The following is a 21,407-nucleotide window of genomic DNA, read 5'->3' on the forward strand; positions in this document are numbered from 1 at the left end:
CCAGAATCAGTCTCCATTCTCAGTGCATCTGTGGAATCAGCCCATCCATCATCCTGAAAAGCTGCCAGAGACCCAGTCTCTGAAATGAATAAGATTTCCAAGGCAATTTTGGCAGGAAGAGTCTTAGAAAAACAAAGCTGGTGAATCTGAGTGTCTGAAATCTATCACTCCAGCACAGGAAAAGTCCCCATGTTCCCCCCTTCTGGGCAGTGCTGAATTTGAAAGAGATTCTCTCCGGGATACATATAGAGTAAGTAGATGGGACCCCCGGGGGCCAGCTGGGCCATACCTATGTGTCTGGGCAGATTACTTGAGATATCTATTTTATTTTCATTTATCTGTTGGTCTCCTTTCCTTCCAAGTAGGGAGTGAAGTCCTTGAGGATAGGGTCTGGCTTTAAAAAAAATTTCCCAATAGTTAGCCCATTAGTAATCATAATATTAGTATATTTATAATTAACATTAATGATATTGTGTTAATGATAGTACTATTAATATTATGAATAATAGCCTATTGTTAATAATATATTAATAAACCCTGATTGAATGAGTTTCCCCATTTCTTTCTCTTGAAAATAAAGTTTGACACGTTAGCTTGGGGAGACACTTGGGTGACCAGATCTCCTTTAGTCTCAGCACTGTTTTTCCTAATAATGATCACACTCCCTCCTTCACCTCTGATCTCTCCACCTTGGTCGCTGTCCTTCGAGGACCAAGGAGTCTACTTGCAGTGTGTCCAACCGTAGCTGATCAGACCACTCCGAGCTTGGAGCGCTCCAAATAATCCATAAGGTCTCCCGACCTTCATTTTAACTTTATCTCCAAACCTAGCCAAGGAACCATTTTTTAAGCTTCGGCTACATCTCAGGCTAATACTTTAAACCCTTCTCTAATCTCAATCCAAATCCAGACTCTCTCCTCCCTCCCAAGCACTCCTTGGCTCAGTGACACCGGTCTCCTCCCTGTACAAGACTCCCCATCTCCCAACTCTGGGCCTTTTCTGTGGTTCCGCTCCATATTCAGAAGTCTCTTGCTCCTCATCTCCCTCCAGGTCTCCTTCCCATCCCAGCTTTTACAAGAAACCCCTCTGATTTCCCTAATTCTTAACACCTTTCCCCTGAGATTACCTCCCATTTATTTGCAGGAATCTTGTTTATTTGTTGTTCCCATAGATTGTAAGATCCTTGAGGGCAGGGACCCTGTTTTTGCCTTTCTTTGCACCCCCAGCACATAATCTTAAGACATGTTTCTCCTAGTCCCGTAAGAGCAAGCCCTGATATGCACCTGGGCTAGGCTGGCCAGGTGCTTCGGCTCTGGGCTCTCCTGGTGGGATGAAGGCTGGGCTGAGCTCAGTTTCCTAGCTGTAAAGTGGGTTTGATTGAGCTCTGGGCCTTCCTAGAAGTCCTTTGCTCCGGGCTCAGTGTGCCTGGGTCAGGAGGAGAGCTGCCCTCCTGTTCCCGGTCCTAATTGCCTGCAGACTGAAGGGCTTCCCAGACAGCTCGGAGTGGGAGCAAAGGCATTAATATTCAGAGCCTCCCTCTGGGTCTGCTCTGCCCTTCTGGGCCCCTGCCTTCCATCCCCCTTCCCCAGCTGGCGCATTAGAATCAGGCTCATTGTTTCCAAGTCTCTCTGGATAAACAGGCTGCCTAGTCCCAGCGCCAATGTCAATACGCAGGGAGCTGGGGAGCCGGGCTGGGCTGGGCTGGGCTGGGCTCCTCTGGGCTGGGCCCCAGCGCTCTCTGCCATGTTGCCATGGGATCCGGAGCTGGCCTGGAGGTGTCCCGGCGGTCCCCCGGGGGATTTCGTTACCGAGGCTCCTGGCCAGAGCTCCTGCCTCCGGTGGCACGCTCCCCTGTCCCGAGGTGACCTCGGGGGAGCCGGGGAGAAGGCCTCCTTCTGGGGGCTGAGAAACCAGGCAGGAAGGTGGATCTCCACATGCCCTTGGAGCAGCTCTAGCGACCGAAGTCGGAAAGAAAAAATCCTGGGAGGGCCCAAGTATGATACAGAAATGTAGAAAAGGGGAGGTTTAAGAGTCAGGGGCTGAGGGGACCAATTCCAGAGGAACTTAGACTCAGGTTCCCCTTCTGGGCTGGACTAAGTAGTGTCTCTGGCGTTCTCCAGTTGGAAATCTAGGACCCAAAGGAGACTCTGTGTGACCTCTAGAACCTCAGGAACCTAGAGCCAAGGACGGGGGACCCTCCTGGTGAGTCTCAGAGCCACGACCACAATATTGCGATTTAAAATTTCAGGCAGGAGGGATGGCGAGGGGCGGCCTTTTCACTGGACAGAAATTCCCAGAAGAGGAAGCTCTCCAGTAATGCAGATGACTCCTTCTCTACAATGTCTAGGCTTAGAGACTTGCCCAGGGCTCCCCGGACCCCGTGGGGGAGTCGGCACTTGGACCCCAGTGCTGCAGACCTTGGGGACTGCCTTTCTCCACAGGTACTTCCTCCATCTCATTGATGGGGACACTCAGAGAACATCTGGCGTCTAAGGTCCTGATCTAGAACTTTGCTCTCCGGGCTGTTTGGGGAGCCGCTGGGAGGAGGACTCTCCTTGGACGGAGAGAGGAACCAATGGCCAACCTGCATCCGAGGGATCCGCTGCCTTTTCTCTTCCTCCCTTGGCCCTCTGTAGGTGGCTATTGTCAGGGGATCAAAGGAGTGCTGGGCGCTTGGAAGGAATGGATCCCGAGGGAGGGGAGCTTGTTAACAGGCAGCTCAGGTGTTCATTCAAACCACCAAGCACTTTATATATACATACATTATACACACAGCGGCACTGAGGAGAGAGCCAGAGTCAAAGTCGAAAAGACCTCCGTTTAAGTTCTGCTTCTTAATGGACAATTAATTAATTAATTTTTATTAATTAACTGCTTAATTTTTAAATCATTTAAAAAATTTTCTGATTGTTTAGGTCTGCCTTTATTTCTTTTTTAATTGTCTTATTTTTTCTGGTTATAGCTGTATATTATCTTTTTGGGTATTATCCATTCCTTTTTTATTATTTATTATTTTCAAAACATATGCATAGATAGCTTTCAACATTCACCCTTGCAACATCTTGTGCTCCAAATTTTTTTCTCTCCCTTCCCCCTACTTTCTCCCTTAGACAGCAAGTAATCCAATATATGTTAAACACCTATGATTCTTCCATACATATTTCCACAATTATCATGTTGCACAAGAAAAATCAGATCAAAAAGTGGAAAAATGAGAAAGAAAACAAAATGCAAGCAAACAACAATAAAAGAAGTGAAAATACTATGTTGGGATCCACACTCAGCCCTCATAATCCTCTCTCTGGGTGCAGATGGCTCTCTCCATCACAAGACCATTGGAACTGGTCTGCTTAGTGGACACTGAGTTTCAGAGAAGGCTTCTAATTTCTATTGGAGGTGGGGTATATATTATTTATTTGCCAGTGAGTTCACCTTGACTATGTAAGTCTAGTTCCTATGCTTGATGTTCTGTTCCAAGCCCAAGGAAGAGCCTTGAGGATGCTGAGATAGAAAGACCAGAAATGAGCCTAAAAGGGAGCTAGAGATTCTTAGGAACTATTGGAGGCAGATTTGAATACAGGTCTTTCTGAGTCCAACTCAAGCACTCTACCTCAGCATTGTGCTGCCCCTATTTAATCAGTTAGTCAAGAAACATTTATTAAACTCCTACTGTGTGCCAGGGATTGTGCTAAATGCTGGATTTAATCCTACCATCTATAGATTCAGGGAACATTAAACTTGGAATCAGGAATTTTCATGAGTTCAAATCTGTCCTCAGATACTTAACTAGATGTATGACCCTGGGTAAGTCACTTAACTTTGCCTCAGTTTTCTCATCTGTAGCATGTGTTGGAGAAGGAAATGGCAAACCGTTTCCATATATTTGCCAAGAAACCCCAAATGGGTTCATGAAGAGTCAGATATGACTGAACTGCAGCATGGAAAAGCCAAAGGTCTGTCTCTACCTTTAGAAGGGGTTGTTGGGGCAGGGTATAGGATGCTGATTCCAAATTGATGCTCTCTCCAATCGTTCTACCCACAAATATTTATTTATTAAGGACTTACTATGTTTTAGACATCGTGCCGGGAACTAAGAACAGTGGCAGAAAGGAAACAGTTCTCAGGGAGCATACATGCCATTTGAATAGGGAAGAAAGCTGAAATATGGGTACATACAGATCACATGCAAAATGAGTGGAAGGTAGTTTTGGAGGTGATTCACCAACCAATGGGGGTGGGGAGAGTGAGGAGGAATCAAGAAAGATTTCATGACTGATGCTGAGCAAAACAAGCAGAACCAGGAATACATTGTACACAGAAACAGCAAGATTGTGCTATGATCAACTATGAAAGATTTGTCTCTTCTCAGTACTTCAGTGATCCAAAGCAGTCCCAATAGTCTTTGCATAGAAAATGCCATTTACATCCAAAAAAATAACTGATTTTAAATCAACACGTGTTATGTTCTTCTTCTTTTTTTAAAATTTTTCCTATAGTTTTTCAGATTTGCTCTGATTTTTCTCTCCCAATATAATTAATAAAATAATGTATATTAAAAATAAAATAAAATAAAAAAGATTTTATTAAAAAAAAAAAGACTTCATGGAGCTAGTTGATAATGGAAAAATGATAGCCCCAAACCTCAAGGTCACAGTTTCATAGACATCTAGACTAGAGATCCTCTAGTTTAATTCCTCATTTGATGGATGAGGAAACTGAGACTCAGAAAGGCTGTGACGTACGCAGCGTCACATAGTCTCAGTAAATGGCAGCTCTGCTTTTTGAACCCTTCAGTTCTTTGGGATTTCACAACCTCGATTCTTATCTTTCCTTCCATCTTCCTTAGGAAGCAAAGGGAGTGATCCCCATTTTACAGAAGGGGATATTGAGACTCTGACCCAGCACCCAGAGTGACAGCAGAGATGGGCCTAGAGCCCAAAGCCTCTTGTCTTCCCGTCCTTGCTAACCTTGCACCTTTGCAAATTAGCAGGAAGCCCAGGTGTCAGACTTTGCAGAAATCAAGTGCTGCCCACCCAGGGGCAGAGCATCCTTCCTCTCGTTTGGCGTTTCCTTCTTCCTTGTGCATCCTGGTGTGGTGTTTCCATGACACAGGCGCCAAGGGGAGGATAAATATTTAATAATGGAAACCACCTGATATTTCCAACTTGGAAAGCGAACCCAAGGACACAGAACACTTCTCACACAAGGCTGTCCTTCCTTCCTGGGCTTGGAAACGAGAACAGTTTTAGTAACAAGTGTTTTAAGGTGAGAGGGGGTGAGATAGTCCGATGGCACGGGAGCCAGGGAGCCAGACTCTAGTAGTGGCTAGGGCACTGACTCGCCATAGGACCTGGGCGAGCTCCCCTCCCCTCCCCAGCCAGCCCCCGTTCTGGATCTCAACTTCCTCCTCTGTAATGTGAGGAGTTGGGACTGGAGTCAATTTGATTCAGCAAACATTTATGATGTTCACTACCTCGCACTCAGTCCTGTCCCTCAGGTTCTTTCCACAGCTAAGCCAGACTGGCTGTCAGGAGGACTTCATAAACATTTAACTTCAGCAAAATTGACTCATCATCAACAAGGCAATTTGGATCCACCTAGAAGCAATGCTGACCCAGGGGCAGCTTGGAATCAGTGATTCTGGAGCATGAGCAGTTCTTTGCCTTCCATCTGTCTGTATCCCAATCGGGTACCATCCATGGTGCAGGTAGAAGAAGCAACTTGTATTTAATCATGTAACTCCCCTGCTCTAGAAACTCACTGGCTCTCTATTATCCCTAGAATCAAATTTTAACAACCCTCTGTTTGGTCCTGAAAACAAGGAGTTTTTTGGTAAATATTTAACAAGAAGAAGAAGCCGGGCACACATTTAAATGTAATCTACATTTTTTCCATCCCCTTGTTAAGTCTAGACAATCAATAAAACAACTTGAGCCACGTAACTTGCCAATTTCCCAAGACATAAATGCTGGCTGAAAAATTTAACAATCAGCTTACTAGGAGCTGGCTCTAGCATACCCCTGTAAAAGCCCTTTACAATCTGGCTCAGCTTACCTTCTTAAGCTCGTAGCCTATTATCCTCCCTTCCAACCTCTCCCTAACTGCTTTCTATTCCAAATAAACTGACCTATTTGGCACTGGTTGTCCCCCGTGCCTGGAACAGGCCCCTCTAGTTCTTCTTGTCCTTGGTTGCTTTCGTAACTCAGCTCAAGTATCTGTCTTCTCCCCTACTCCCCCTTCCATCCCACTGATCCAACCCAACAAACATTTATTAAGTGCCTACTATGTGCCAGCAGGGGCAGTTGGATGGCATCGTGGATAGAGCGCTGGAGTCAGGAAGACTCAAATCCTGCTTCAGTTACTCACCAGGTAAAATCATTTAACCACTGTATGCCTCAGTTTCCAGATCTGAAAAATGGGCAATTATTTCAGCTAAAATGAGCTGTCAAGGGCTTTGCAAACCTTAAAAGGTTATATCAATGCTAGGTAATAATAGTGGCTATCAAAACTTGGAAGGGCTGTCACCATGGAAGAAGGATCAGACTTGCTCTTGCTCTTTTTATATTTACCTCTTTTTTTTTTTTGGTATCTCTGACTCATAAGCTGAGGATATGTGCTTAATGCTTGTTGATTGACTGAATGACTGGTCCCAGAGGACAGAACCAGGAAGCTCAGGGTGGAAACAGCTAAGAAAGAGATTTCATTCAACTCAGCAAAAGAAAGAAATTCCTTAGATTTAGAATTGTCCCAGAGGGGACTGGCTGGCCCAGAAAGCCACTCCTGTTCTCCCAAGAGGCCCGTGAACAAAAGCTGGATGACCACTCGTTGGGCTAGAGAGTGAACCAGATGAGCTCTGAAGAGCCTTTCAGCTCAGACGTTCTGTGACTGAAGATCAGAAAGGGAGGAATTGAGTGAAAGGAAAAACTTTTTCTGGCTAAAGGGAGGAGGCTTATAAAAATAACCAGCCTGAAAAAAAAAATGAGATAGAAAATAAATTAAAAAATAAAATAAAATAGCCAATCTGAAAAAAAATAAGATAAAAAATAAATTATAAAATAAAATAGCCAATCTGAAAAAAAAAATAAGATAAAAAATAAATTATAAAATAAAATAGCCAGCCTATTTAAGGCAAATTAAGGTTTGCATTTGAACCTCACAACCCTGGGAGATGGCTGCCGATTTTACCCCCATTTTACAGTTTACAGAAACTGAGGCAGATAGATTAAATAACCTTCCCAGGATCACACAACTAGGCCGTGTCCAAGGCTGTATTTGAACTTAAATGTTCCTGATGCTAAAAGTAACACATTTATCCACTTTGGTACCCTGATGCTTCTGTTGGGGAGGGGAGCTATTTGGAAGTGAAATGTGGTAGCAGGGTACAAATCACCTTAGGGTGGTACTTTAAGAGCCGTTTCTTTAAGGGCTAAGAACAGCGCAGAAAGAGGGACATGTGCCGGGAATGAGATAGACAGAGGCAAAATAGGGTAGGTAGGCTGCTAGGTGGTTCACCGAAGGTGGAAGGTTTGCCTAGTTATGTCTTTCTGACTTAATCACTTTTAACCTTAATTTCTTCATCAGTAAAATGAATATAACAATACCTACTTTATAGGAGTTATGTGAGGATCAGATGGAAATACATATATATATACATTTTTGCAGACTTTTAATGTGAATTATTAACTATTATATAGAGGTGTGTTAATAATGCGCAACATATATGTTAACATAGATGAATATAGATTGCGCTAATAGAAATGTATCAATATTTATGCGGCTGGGTTAATAATAACTGCTATTATTGTAATAAAGAATGAAATACAGAGCAGAAGAGACAGATAAGACAGACACAGACATTACCTGGACTGAGCCGTTCTGGATCATAAAAACCATAAAAATCAAGAAAAACCAGTTTCCTTCAAACAAACGAGTCAGGTTCCATTCTTTCTGTTTGCAAACTGGGTATTGAGAAAGAGAAAAAGTATAAATTAGGAGAATAGAACAAAGACAGATAACTAGCAATATCTGATAATTCTAGCTGTGATAAGGGCAGTGGAGAAGAGCTAGTGGAAAAAATCAAACCTTGTCAGGGGAGGAAGAAGGTCTCTGCTAATCCAAGGCACAGGAAAGGCATCCTGAGGCAATGGGATTTGAATCAAGCTTTAGAGGTTGGATAGGAATCCACCAGGTGAACAGCAGGCCGAGGGCACAGGAGATAGGGTACCCCGTCTGTGGCACCTCGAGTGCCAGGAAAGAAGCATATTTTGTATCTGGGATGTTTTCTGTCTAGCAGAACACAAGCCCCTCAAGGGCAGGTACAGCTTCATTTTATCTTCCTCTCTCCAGAACTCAGCATGATGTCTGCAACATAATTAACTTTTAATGAATACTTCTCGAATGGAACTGAAGGAGGGAGGGAGGGAATCGTGTGATTTATGGATGGAAACGGTGGTCTCCTTGACAACAGGCAGAGAAGCAAGCATTGTCTCGAGGGCGATTTCCACAGCCCTGATGGATTTAATGATCATCTCCATGCAGATGACTCCCCTCATAGTAAATATCCAGCACCCCCTCTCTCTCCTGAGTTTCAGTCCTGTGTCTTATAACCACCTGCCGGATGTTTCCACCTGGATATCCCATAAGACTATCAAATGTACTAACTCCACTTCCCCCGACCTTTTTTCTCACTTCATAACATTTATATGGTTCTTACTTTATGCCAGGAATACAAATATTATCTCACTTGATCTCCATAATAATCCTGAGAGGCGAAAGTTAATATGATTTCCATTTTACAGATGAGGAAACTGAGGCAAATTAAAGTGGCTTGCCCAGCAGCTAATGACTGTCTGAGGCTAAATTTGATCAGATCTCCCTAACTCCATGCCCTGTGTTCTACCCACGGCACCACTTAGCCACCCAGGGCTTCCCATTTCTGTAGAGTTGCTCCACCTGTCATTCTAACTCCATAGCATCCTTCACTTATGTCCCTTCTCCACCCACACGGCCACCATCCCAGCAAAGGCCCTTCTTACCTCTCACTTGGACTATTGCAATGTTCTCCTAATTGGTCCTCCCACATCCAGCTCCCTCCTCTCCCATCAATCCGCCATAAAACTGCCAAATTAATATTCCTAAGATGCAAATGCAGCTACCTTCCTCCCCTGGTCATTAATTTCAGTAGCTCTTTTTTGTTTCTAATATAGAATACAAACATCTGTTTGCCATTTAAAGGCTTTTATAATTAGATTACAGTCTCTCTCTCCAGATTGATTTCCTGTCACTCCTTGTCACACATGCTCCTCATCCTGGCCAAGTTGGCCTACTGTGCGCTAACTCCCACCTCAGTGGGCCTAGGATGGCCTCTCTCTTCATCTACACCCTTGGGAGTCCCCACCTTCCTTTGAGACAGGAGGTTCTTCCTCATTTCTCCCTCCCAAATCTCTCCAACCCATTTAAATTGTGCACATTTATAATATTTGTTTTCTAAGTAGAACACCAGCCCCTTGAGGGCAGGTACAGCTTCATTTTATCTTATATCACCAGAACATAGAATAAAGCCTGGAACATAGGTAACTTTTAATGAATACTTCTTGAATGGCATTGAATTCCTGGAAAGTATGATCTATTAGTTTTATTCAGATTTTTCTGCTGCCATGTAAACTTTTCTAGAGACAGAATCATAATTAGGGCAGGGCAACTAGGGCTTTGTTCCAGAGTACCAAAATTTAGAAACTGTGCACATTTTAAATGTTGTTAAAAGATTTTGTAATTTGCTACATTTATATTTTCTACCTTTTTTATATTTACATTTTTTTTATAACTTTTTATTGACAGAACATATGCGTGGGTAATTTTTACAACATTATCTCTTGCACTCACTTCTGTTCCAACTTTTCCTTTCCCTCCCTCCACCCCCTCCCCTAGATGGCAAGCAGTCCTATACATGTTAAATATGTTACAGTTATATTTACATTTTGATAGCTTTTGTAATCTTTGCACATAGGTAGTAAGACTAATTAATTAAAATAGGAAGTTGCCAGGTAGTTTGTTCCTTTCCTGCCTCTCTCTCTAGGGCCTTTCCAGAGACTGTCTTATGAAGCGGGTCTTTTTGCCGATGGATTGGTATCCTGAAGTCTCTCCCCACAGTGCAATATTCCAGGTCACCCTGCATGGGACTTTAACTACTGTATTGAAGCTAATTGCTTCACAATGAATTTGTATTAGCAACTTGACGCATTATTTTCATCTCATAAATGATGATGTTTATTTGAGGTCTCATTTCACATTGCTTTTTCTCACGCATCTAAAATTTCTGTTTATAGCCTGCCTGGAGACATAGTCCTTGACAGGCTTTTTAAAAATCTGAAGAAAGGAATAGACCTTCCCTCCTGTTTTTCTCCTTCCCCAAGAAGGCAGCAATGTCAGTGCTTATGGAAATACAATCTCTGGCTTGTCTGTCTATCTGCCTGGGGACTTCTCAGGACCCATCTTGGCCAAGTCTTCTTCCTCACAACTGTAAAAGAGGAGAGGTATTCCTGGGGGCCTGGGGAAAGAAGCAGTGGGCTGATGGGACTTAAATGGCCCCACGGCTGTGCTTCTGAATAGCTCAGTGGTGGGAGACCGGGACCTTCTCAGCAGAACCCGATTTGCCTCTTGTGTAGTATACATAATGGAGATGTATGTCTGAACAACTTAGTGCAGGGGTCCTCAAACTTTTTAAATAGGGGGGCCAGTTCACTGTCCCTCAGACAGTTGGAGGGCCGGACTATAGTAAAAACAAAACCTTTGTTTAGTGGGCCTTTAAATAAAGAAACTTCATAACCCTGGGTGAGGGGGATAATCGTCCTCAGCTGCCGCATCTGGCCCACAGGCCGTAGTTTAAGGACCTCTGACTTAGTGGATGGATTTGCACGTTGATGTTAGTATGTATATATTCACAAATTAATGTATAAATGTCTATGGAGCATTTGCATGTATACAAATTTGTGTATACATGGATGTATGGATAGCACAATGGCAAGGATTTGGAGTAACAGAATGAGATTTGAATTTCAATTCTGCCATAGACGATAGGTTACCTTAGACAAATTTCATCTCCTGGGCTCAGTTTCTGCATCTGTAAAATAATAATATTATCTTCTTATCTCATGACTGAAGATCCTTTCTTGCCCTAAATCTTTCTAGGAATCTATGAGTATATAAGTAAATGTGTATGAACCTATGAGTATAAAAGTATGTATTATTTATATATACGTCACATCTCATGCTCTGATAAGGCTCCAGACAGAGCTATAACGTGTGGTGAGTTTCTGCACATGTTGTGTGTTATGTACACATTAATCCCACGTGTATGTGTGCGGGTGCGAGTGTGTCTGCACTGGCTTTGCGTGTGAATGTGTGTGTCTGAGGCCAGTGGAGAATGTAGGTCACAGAAGGGAGATCTGTATCCCGGATCCACAGCTGTAACCTGAGAGCCTTGAACGCTGGGCTACATTCACAGATGCAGTCCTGAGGTTGCATGACATTTCTGCCCTGAGTCCAGAGCCTTAGTCTCATTTTAAAATAAGATTTTCCCCACTTCTGCGGAGGGAATAGTTTTTTTTTCTTCCATACTGAACAGAGACGGAACCTAGGCTGGGGCAAGCGAGGCTTTTTCCCAGGCTCTGGAGGAAATGCTTATAGCCACTTCTCCAAGCCCCCGCACTATCTTGGTGAAGGAGCGAGACATAGGCTGGAGAAAATACCAGTTTCTTTTCTTCCACCAGAGTCTGGGAAGTCAGAACCAGGAATATCTTTACTAAAAAAAAGTACAGAGTTATAGGAGTAAGTGGGCTGTAGCCTTACAGTATATTTTTATTCCAAGAATCCCTTTTAATCAACACCAGCAAAAATGTGTTGTGACCCTTCAGGGTAATTTACCACTCACAATATTTTGCAATTATTTATTGCTTAAGGCGCCTTAAGGAATGTTAAGGAGTCCCTAAACTTGTCTTTTTGAGTTGCCATATTTTCTAGGCACTATTTAATTATTATTATTATTATTTTTTTTTTATTTTAAAAGCACAGCCCTGTTAGACCATTATCATGAAACAGCAAGGCATTAGTGAGCAACTAAATGGCAACTGCTGGGTAGAGTAGGGCTTTGGCCTTCCGTCACTTAAAAGGTTCTCTCCCCACAATAGATAAGATGCTCAGCCATGAGGGAAAGCAGAAGCGCCCTGACTATAAGAGGGAATGATGGGGTACGGGGGAAATTGCATCCAATAGAAATGCATGTTCACAAGATGCGACATGTTCCTGGAGGCACTTCCTGTAGCATGAGATGATGTTCTCACTAGTGGTAGAAGGAGAGAGGAAGGATGAGGATTTTGCATTTCTGCCTCACTTAAATCCAAGTCAAGCAGGTCAAGACCTCATGCTTGTCATGTCATTGGTCCTCTTCAAGAATGAAGGACAATTGCCTCAGTCCCTTAACACTTCCTGGCTGTGTGACCCTGGGCAAGTCACTTAACCCCAATTTTCTCAGGAAAAAAAAGAATGAAGGATAATTTTTGATCTGGCTTTTCTTCTGCAGCATATTTGAGGAAATATGTATGGAAGAATTGCACATGTTTAACATATATTGGATTGCTTGACATTTAGGGGAGGAGATGGGAGAAAAAATTTGGAACACAAGGGTTTGCAAGAGTGAATGTTGAGGGGCAGCTAAGTGGTGCAGGAGATAGAGTACCAGCCCTGAAGTCAGGAGGACCTGAGTTCAAATCTGGCCTCAGACACTTAACATTTCCTGGCTGTGTGACCCTGGGCAAGTCACTGAACCCCAATTGTCTCAGCAAAAAAAAAAAAAGTGAATGCTGAAAATTATCCATACATTTTGAAAATAAAAACTTTAATTTAAAAAAATGGACAAGTAATAAAAACTTTTCCTCTCACTAAACAACAAACAAATATGCACAAACATAATATGCAATATATCATAAAGGACAAATAGGAAATAATTAACAGAGGGAAGGCACTAGAATGAAGAGGGACTAGGGAGGTATAAGGGTTTTAGTTGGGACTTAAAGCAAGTCTGGGAGGTCAATAAGGGGAGATGGGAAGGAAGAGGGGTTCGGGATGGGGGACAGCCAATGAAAATGCCCAAAGCTGGAGGGTCTTATTTAGGGAATAACCAGGAGACTGATGTCATTGGATCAGGAATGTGTGTGTGTGTGTGTGTGTGTGTGTGTGTGTGCGTGTGTGCGTGTGTTGGGGGAAATAAGGTGTTAGGAGACTGGAAAGGGAGGCAAGGAGAGGCTTGGATTTTAAAGGGCTCTGAATCCCAAACAGATTTTATGTTGGATCCTGAGGTACCAGGGAGTCAGTGGAGTTTAATGACAGGGAGAGATGTGGTTGCTCCTGTATTTTAGGAAAGTCACTTTGCTGGGTGATGCTGTAGCTGCAATAATGATGCTACCAACTTCATTTTCAAATGCTGGGTGAGTTTTAGTTTCCTCTGGAAAGGCATAGGATTGGCTAACAAGCCGGATATGGATTCGTTCACTCCCAAAGTCCCTTGGGACTTAGTCCCAAAAAGTGATGGTCCCAAAGGTCATCCCAGTTGGTCCCAAAGGTGATGGTTCCGCTGATCTTTCGGAACTCAGAACTGCTCTGTCACCTAAAGAGAGGGAACAAATGCCAAAGCAGAGGAATGAGGTCTGAGTTAAGTCCCTCTGGCACCGCGAAGGCCAGAGGCCTATCTTCTCATCGGCCGCCTTCCACCAGACACCGTTAGACAGGAAATTAGTGACCGTGATTATTGTATTTTCATTTATTTTAAATATTTCTGGGTCACATGTAACCTGGTTCTGAGTGCTATATGGGTCTCTTGGGGCCAGCTGACCTTGCGGACACCTTTGACATAGAGGAGCAGTGGAGAGAGAAGGCAGAAAAGCTGAGACGGGGCCTTGAATGACGGGGAAAGAAGCGGAGGGTGGAGGGGCCTGATGTGCCATGGTCCATGGGGTCACAGAGTACCAGACGTGACTCGGCTACAGGGACAACAGCAACAGGTGAAGTGCCGAGAGAATCGATCAATGCTTGGAAGAGCTCGCAGCAAAGTTGCTGTTCTCATCCCAGTCTGTCCCTGGGATGAACAGGGCTGGAAAACAATGAACCAGCCAAGTCATCTCATGTTTAAGCCTCAGGAGTGAGCCTCAGCCAGCAGCAGCCAGCAGCAGAGCCCTGCAGGTCAAAAGAAGTCTGACATGTGGCCAAGGACAGGTGTGGGGCTGCTTTAGAACCAGCAGGCTCCTTCCCTGACCCGAAAGGGAGCACGTGTGTGGTGTCCCACCCTGCCAGCGAGGGGGTGTGCGGGTGAATGTGTGTGTGTGAGTGTGCAAAAGTAGGCATGAATATGTGCAGGTGAGTGTGCATGTGCAAGTTAGCATGTATGCAAGTGAGTGCGTGTGAAAGTGGTCGAGTGTGTACAAGCTTGAGTGTACACAAGTGTGCATGTGCAAGTGAATGTGCAAAAGCATTGTTGAGTGTGTGAAAGTAGGCATGAATATGTGTGAAAGTGATTGAGTGTGTACAAGCTCGAGTGTACCCAAGTGTGCACAAGCTCGAGTGTACCCAAGTGTGCATATGCAAGTGAATGTGCATGTGAGTGTGCGAAAGCATTGTTGAGTGTGTGAAAGTAGTCATGAATATGTGAGGGGAGTGTGCATGTGCAAGTTAGCATGAATGCAAGTGAATGTGTGTGACAGTGGCTGAGTGTGTACAAGCTCGAGCGTACACATGCAAGTGAATGTGCATGTGAGTGTGCAAAACCAGGCATGAATATGTACAAGTGTGAAGTTAGTGTGCAAGTGATTGTGCATGTGTGTGTACAAGTTATGTACACAGCATACACATGACTGTTTGCCTGTGCAAGTGAATACAAGTGTGCATGTGTCCACATGTGTGTACAAGTGAGTGTGAATGTGTGAAAGTATGTCAAGTGTGTAGAGTATGGAACTCGGCTCTCCCCGACTCCAATGTCAGAGTTCTCTCTACCAGTCTATTTAGCTGCATCCTTGTCCCGGGCATCATAACCCCTCCCTCTCCCCACCTTCCCCCTCCACGGGGCACCTCCTGGTCAAGCTGCCTGGCCCTAAAGAGCCATAATGAATAAATTCTGCCTTGAGTGGGACCTAGCTCAAAGAAGTCTGAGGAAGTAGGTGGTGGAGGGGACCCCTCTTCAATGACTCAGGAGCTGTTTCTCTCAATTCAAGGGAGCCTACCCTGCCTAGTCTGAGTCACCCTGGGGAGGGAAGCTTTCAGCACAATAGTTTGGAAACTGCCTCTAATCCCTCAGGCTATTGGAAATGTAATATGTGTAAAGTACTTTGCAAAATTTAGAGCATGAAATAAATGCTAGCTATTATGTGTTACATTATGTATTGCCAGACCTGAAGCCGGGAAGATCTGAATTTAGAGACTAGCTGTGTAAGCCTGGGCAAGTCACTTTACCCAGATTGCCTCAGTTTCCCCATCTGAAAAAGGTAATGGCAAAAGACTCGGATATCTCTGCCAGGAAAACTCTAAATGGGGTCACAAAGAGTTGTATACGACCAAACAACAGAAGCAAAAGTGTTTCAGAACAGGTTATTTACTCCTTCACATTTATAGAGTAAAGCTTATAATATATTTTATAATTTTCAAAGGGCTTCTACATGCTCCTACATGCCTCAGTTTCCTGTAAAAGCGACTATAGTATCTCTGCTAAGAAAACCCTAAATGGGGTCCCAGAGAGTTGGATATGATTGAACAAATGATGTATTATCATGTGGTCCAGCTATAAGCACTACAGAGACTCCTATCTTCTGTCACTATCTTTCTCTCTCTCTTTCTTTCCTTCCTTCCTTCTTTCTTTCTTTCTTTCTCTGGTTCTATATTCTGGAGTTTCCTGAATTAGCCATTCTCAAGCTTTAGACTCTTAAACATTATTGAAGACCCTTCAAAAGTTTTGGTCCTATTGTTAATATATATCAATATTTGCTGCATTAGAAGTTACAGCATAACATTTTAAAATGTTTATTAATTCATTAAAATAATCATAAACAATAAAATAACAATGCATATGCTAACTATGATTTTACAGCAAACAGATTAACATAAATAACATATCTTTATGAAAAATAACTACTTCCCCAAATAATCACTAAACATTAAGTGTCTTCAGGCACTGTGCTAAGTGCTAGGACAAAGCAAAAATTAGTGGAAAGAGTTGCATTGTTTTACACATTTTGCAAATCTCTTTAATATCTGGCTTAATAAAAAAACAGCTATATTCCCCTCTTGGTTTCTGAGTTCAATGATGTGATGTTGTTTTTATTGGAGTATATGAAGAAAAATTGGCTTTACACAGATGTAAAGAGTGGAAGGGCAGTATTTTAACAAGAAAATAGCATCGTTGTACTTTTAGGAAAATAAATTTGTTGATGTGGACCCTGAGAAGGTCTCGGGGACCCCTAGGGTCTTTTTATTTCAGTTTGAGAATTATTAGCCTAAAGAAATAAAATCATGCTGCAACTGTGATGGTGATAGGGAAGGGATAGAAATGTGAAGGAATATGATGTAAAAAACAAAAGATATCAATAAAATATAAAAAAAAAATGTCCCACTCTAAGATACCACTACACACCTGTCAGATTGGCTAAGATGACAGGAAAAAATAATGATGATTGTTGGAGGGGATGCGGGAAAACTGGGACATTGATGCATTGTTGGTGGAGTTGTGAACGAATCCAACCATTCTGGAGAGTAGTTTGGAACTATGTTCAAAAAGTTATCAAACTGTGCATACCCTTTGATCCAGCAGTGTTACTACTGGGCTTATATTCCAAAGAGATCATAAAGAAGGGAAAGGGACCTGTATGTGCACGAATGTTTGTGGCAGCCCTGTTTGTAGTGGGTAGAAACTGGAAACTGAGTGGAAGCCCATCAGTTGGAGAATGGCTGAATAAATTGTGGTATATGAATATTATGGAATATTATTGTTCTGTAAGAAATGACCAACAGGATAATTTCAGAAAGGCCTGGAGAGACTTACACGAACTGATGCTGAGTGAAATGAGCAGGACCAGGAGATCATTATATACTTCAACAACAATACTATATGATGACCAGTTCTGATGGACCTGGCCATCCTCAGCAACGAGATCAACCAAATCATTTCTAATGGAGCAGTAATGAACTGAACTAGCTATACCCAGAAAAAGAACTCTGGGAGATGACTAAAAACCATTACATTGAATTCCCAATCCCTATATTTATGCACACCTGCATTTTTGATTTCCTTCACAAGCTAATTGTACAATATTTCAGAGTCTGATTCTTTTTGTACAGCAAAATAACGTTTTGGTCATGTATACTTATTGTGTATCTAATTTATATTTTAATATATTTAACATCTACTGGTCATCCTGCCATCTGGGGGTGGGGGGTAAGAGGTGAAAAATTGGAACAAGAGGTTTGGCAATTGTCAATGCTGTAAAGTTACCCATACATATAACCTGTAAATAAAAGGCTATTAAATTAAAAAAAAAAATGTCCCATTTGTCCTATGTAGCAAGTGTCATATCCACCATTTAACTTAGAAAGGTGGAAAAGATTGCCTGGGTGGTGAGGTTCAAAATGGAAATGACCCAGTCTTATAATGATCAGTGAACAGCCCCGATGTTACCTATGGCTTCTACAGAATTTTCAAAGGACAGAGGACAACATTTATTCATTCATTTATACTAGCTGGGAGAAGGTGAGTGGATTATCAACTTTTCCCTGTTGCTTATATCTCATTACTCTGAATCTGTTTCTCTAAGTGGTTTTGACTCCAGGAATGCTCCTCCCAAGATAAGCTCATCACTTCTGATCTCATCACCTAGCACTGGATACCACCTCCCTCAGCCCTTTCCCCTCTGACTGAATGGCTAGAGACTCCTATTTGCTACATCAGGCATGCAGTAGGTATGTTTATTGAATCCTTTGGAGAGAGTAACTACCTTGATGGGAAAATAGATCCAGTGATTTCTATAACCCAAGGCTGGATTCTTCTTGCTGCAGAATTAGACAATGACCTACTAAAGAGATTTTAGGTGAACATAGATTAGAACTGGAAGAGAAAGTTAGAATTAGATGTCTAGTAATCTTGTTGAGTCAATTTTTTTTGAGGCAATGGGGTTAAGTGACTTATCTACAGTCACACAACTAGTGTCTGAGGCTGGATTTGAACTCAGGGTGGGTACCCTATCCTCTGTTTCTGGGTCCCTGTGTTTTGTCATTGTTCCTACGAGGAAATTGAATTTCTGAGAGTTGAAATGCAATTTGGGACAAATCCAAAGCTACTTGGGTAGTTAAATTGGAGATTTGGATTTGAACTCGGTGCTCCAGACCAACTGCTCTTTTCAAATCGTCTCCTCCATTACTAATGAAGGCAGTCTCCTACCTCTTCTTGTTGCTTTCTCTCTTGAAATTCCACCTTGACACATCCCATGGCTTTAAGATTTGTCCCTTTCAAAGCACAAGACTTTAGGGACGAGGAGTTTATAAAGCCTGTAACTCAATATGAAGTATTTTGTCAGAAATTTGTCAGAAAGATTCATTCCCAACTCACCCCTTGCTGGGAATAGGCTTTTTTTTTGAGGGGCAGGGGAACAGAAATAGATGGGGGAGAAGGGACAAGTGCAGAAATAGGTCACAGAACACTGGATCCTAGATTGAAGAGGGAAGGGGGGATAGTACAGAAATAGATGGAAGGAGGGTGGCACAGACTGGGAGCCCGGCCAAGAGCGGGGCAGCCTGGGGACGGCAGAGGCCCCAAGGGCTAGGCTTGGGGCTAAGGAGGGGAGGCACTAAAGATAAATTCTCACCCGGCCAGGGCAAGTAACCAAGTATCCTCCCTTTGCTCTAAGGTCTGGACTTTGGGTGGAGCTTGATCTCCTGTCATTCATTCATTCATTCATTCATTCAACAAACATTATCTGTAACCTGTCGGGTGTATGGGAGGGTGAGGAGAGACAAGTGTAAAATCGAGTTTTCAAGTTCAGAAGTGCCTTAGAAAGATAAGAACACACACATATGGGCAATCTGGGAAGGGTGACAAAAAATAGATGAGAATTGCCAAATTCGAAGGGTGGAGGTGAGAGTAGGAGTGGGTGAGGAGAGAAGGCAGTCTGGCGTCCAGAAGGGTGAGGAAAAGCTTCAGGCAGAATGGAGCACCCTCAGGAGAGGAGCCTTGAAGGATGCTCACACACTCTTCCTCAGTTTAGCAGGCTGGAAAAGCAGGGATAATAGATCCTGAAGCAGAGGGCTGCAGAACACTGGATTTTCTCTCCCCCCCCCCAATCCCCACAGATAATCCAGCACCAAACATATGAGATCATTGGGGTCCTCCAGTTTTGACACCATTCCAAATGTCCTGAAACAGTGCTACATTCTTCCTCAGGGCCTCTTAAATCTCTCAAGGGGTTTGAGAGCACCTATATAAAAGGGGCCTGACTTGCCTTGTCCCTGAGGCAGTCCCAATGGGAAGGTTTTTAGGACCCTCTCGACTTTCCCCAGCTAAATATGAGGTCTTCAACAGATTAGCCCCTTTTTTGGAATTGATTTTAAATTGTGTTTGAGATAGTCCCTGGCCTGAGGACATCACAGGCCCCTCCCAAGAGGAAGCTAAGTAGGAAGACCGAGCTTCAGTAAGACCAACTAAGCCCCAGGTCCCAAGAGGTCTCCCCTCCTCTATTTCTTCACCCATCTGACATGCCCTGCTAGATCGATGAGGTAGGGATGAGAGGGTATCTCTCAGACTAGCTGAGTAGTCCTGGGCAAGTTACTTAAGCTGTTTGCCTCAATTTCCTCATCTGTCAAATGAACTGCGGAAGGAAATGGAAAACTGCTCCAGTATCTTTGCCAAGAAAACCCCAAATGGGGTCCCAAAGAGTCGAATGAATGAGGTCGAAATCTCATTTATAACCAGAAACAGCAAACAGGATAGCCAGGGATCACTGGGACTTGAAGCCCCACAGGAATTTAGATGCTTTTACCTTTAAGGTCATCTGCAGTATCCCCTTCATTTTACAGATGAGGAAACTGAGGCACAGAAATACCCAAGTCTCATAGGCAATAAGAGTCCGGATTTAACAGAAACTCCCAATGTCTTTCCATTACGCCAGTAAATCACGGACTCACATCATCTCAACATTAAAGGGACTGCAGACTCTCTAGTCCAACATATACCTGAACGGGGATCCCCTCCACAGCATACCTGGGGAGCGGTCATCCAAGTTTTCACTTGAAGTCCCCAGTGATCAGCAGCCCAAGACCTTCGGACCAGTTCTAATTGGGAAATAGGTTTTCTTTATATGGAGCCGAAATCTGCCTCTAAGAACTTTGCCCGCCCACTGTACCCAGCTTCCAGTTCTCCCCTCAGCCGATCCCTTTCTTGTCATAACTCCTCGGAAGCTCGCTGGAGCAGTCCGGCTCTGAAGCTAGACACCTCTGCAGGACAGGGCACTTGGTCAGTGGGAGTCTAAGACATTAGAAGGCAGAGCCTAATTTAGGATTAAGGAGGGTTTGAAGTCCCAGTTTTAGCACACCGCTAAATGCAGTGTACAAAGTAAAGCAAAAGTCTTGCCCTCGGGAAACTTACATTCTAATGGAGGAATGGATAGATAAAGCAAAAATATTTAGAAAGTAAATATCTCCTCCCCTAGAAGATGCTTATCTGGCCAGAGATTTTTCCTTGTCCACCCCCCCACCCCCCCCACCACCCTGGGTCTCACCTCCAGAGGTAACTAGGGTGGGGCTTCAGGGGCTTTGCCCTCAGGGCTTGAATTTATTGAGTTCTGGGCAGCTAGGTGGTGTACCAGCCCTGAAGTCTGGAGATTCTGAATTCAAATTTGACCTCAGACACTTAACACTTCCTAATTGTGTGACCGTGGGCAAGTCACTTAACCCTAACTGCCTCAGGAAAAAATCAAACAAAAGAATTTATCGAGTTCTTAATCCTGAAGCTGTTCAGTTTGAAAGAATCCCCAGAAGTAAAAAAACTCCTCCCAGAGACTCATCCCCGGTAGCTGGTGGGGTGATGTGTTCTGCCTCTGGCTGTCCCTCCTCCCCCTTTGCTCACCTGAGGGTCTATTCCATTTCCCTGGCTCTGGATGGGGTTTTTCCCCTGGTTTTCTCTCCTTTGCTTCCATCCCAGATTCCACCCTCCTTTGGCCTCGAGTCTCCCGGTTCAGTCCCGTGCCAGAGGAGCTTTCCACCCCCCGGACCCCGAACCACACTCCCGGCTAGTTCCTGGAGGCCACCTTGGGGGGAGAAGAGAAGGCAGGGAGTGGTGCGACCCAGCCCACCCAGTCTGACCTGGCATGACCTGGCCCATTTGT

The sequence above is a fragment of the Sarcophilus harrisii genome, chromosome 1 (assembly GCF_902635505.1).
Source record: "Sarcophilus harrisii chromosome 1, mSarHar1.11, whole genome shotgun sequence".
Lineage (NCBI taxonomy): Eukaryota > Metazoa > Chordata > Mammalia > Dasyuromorphia > Dasyuridae > Sarcophilus > Sarcophilus harrisii.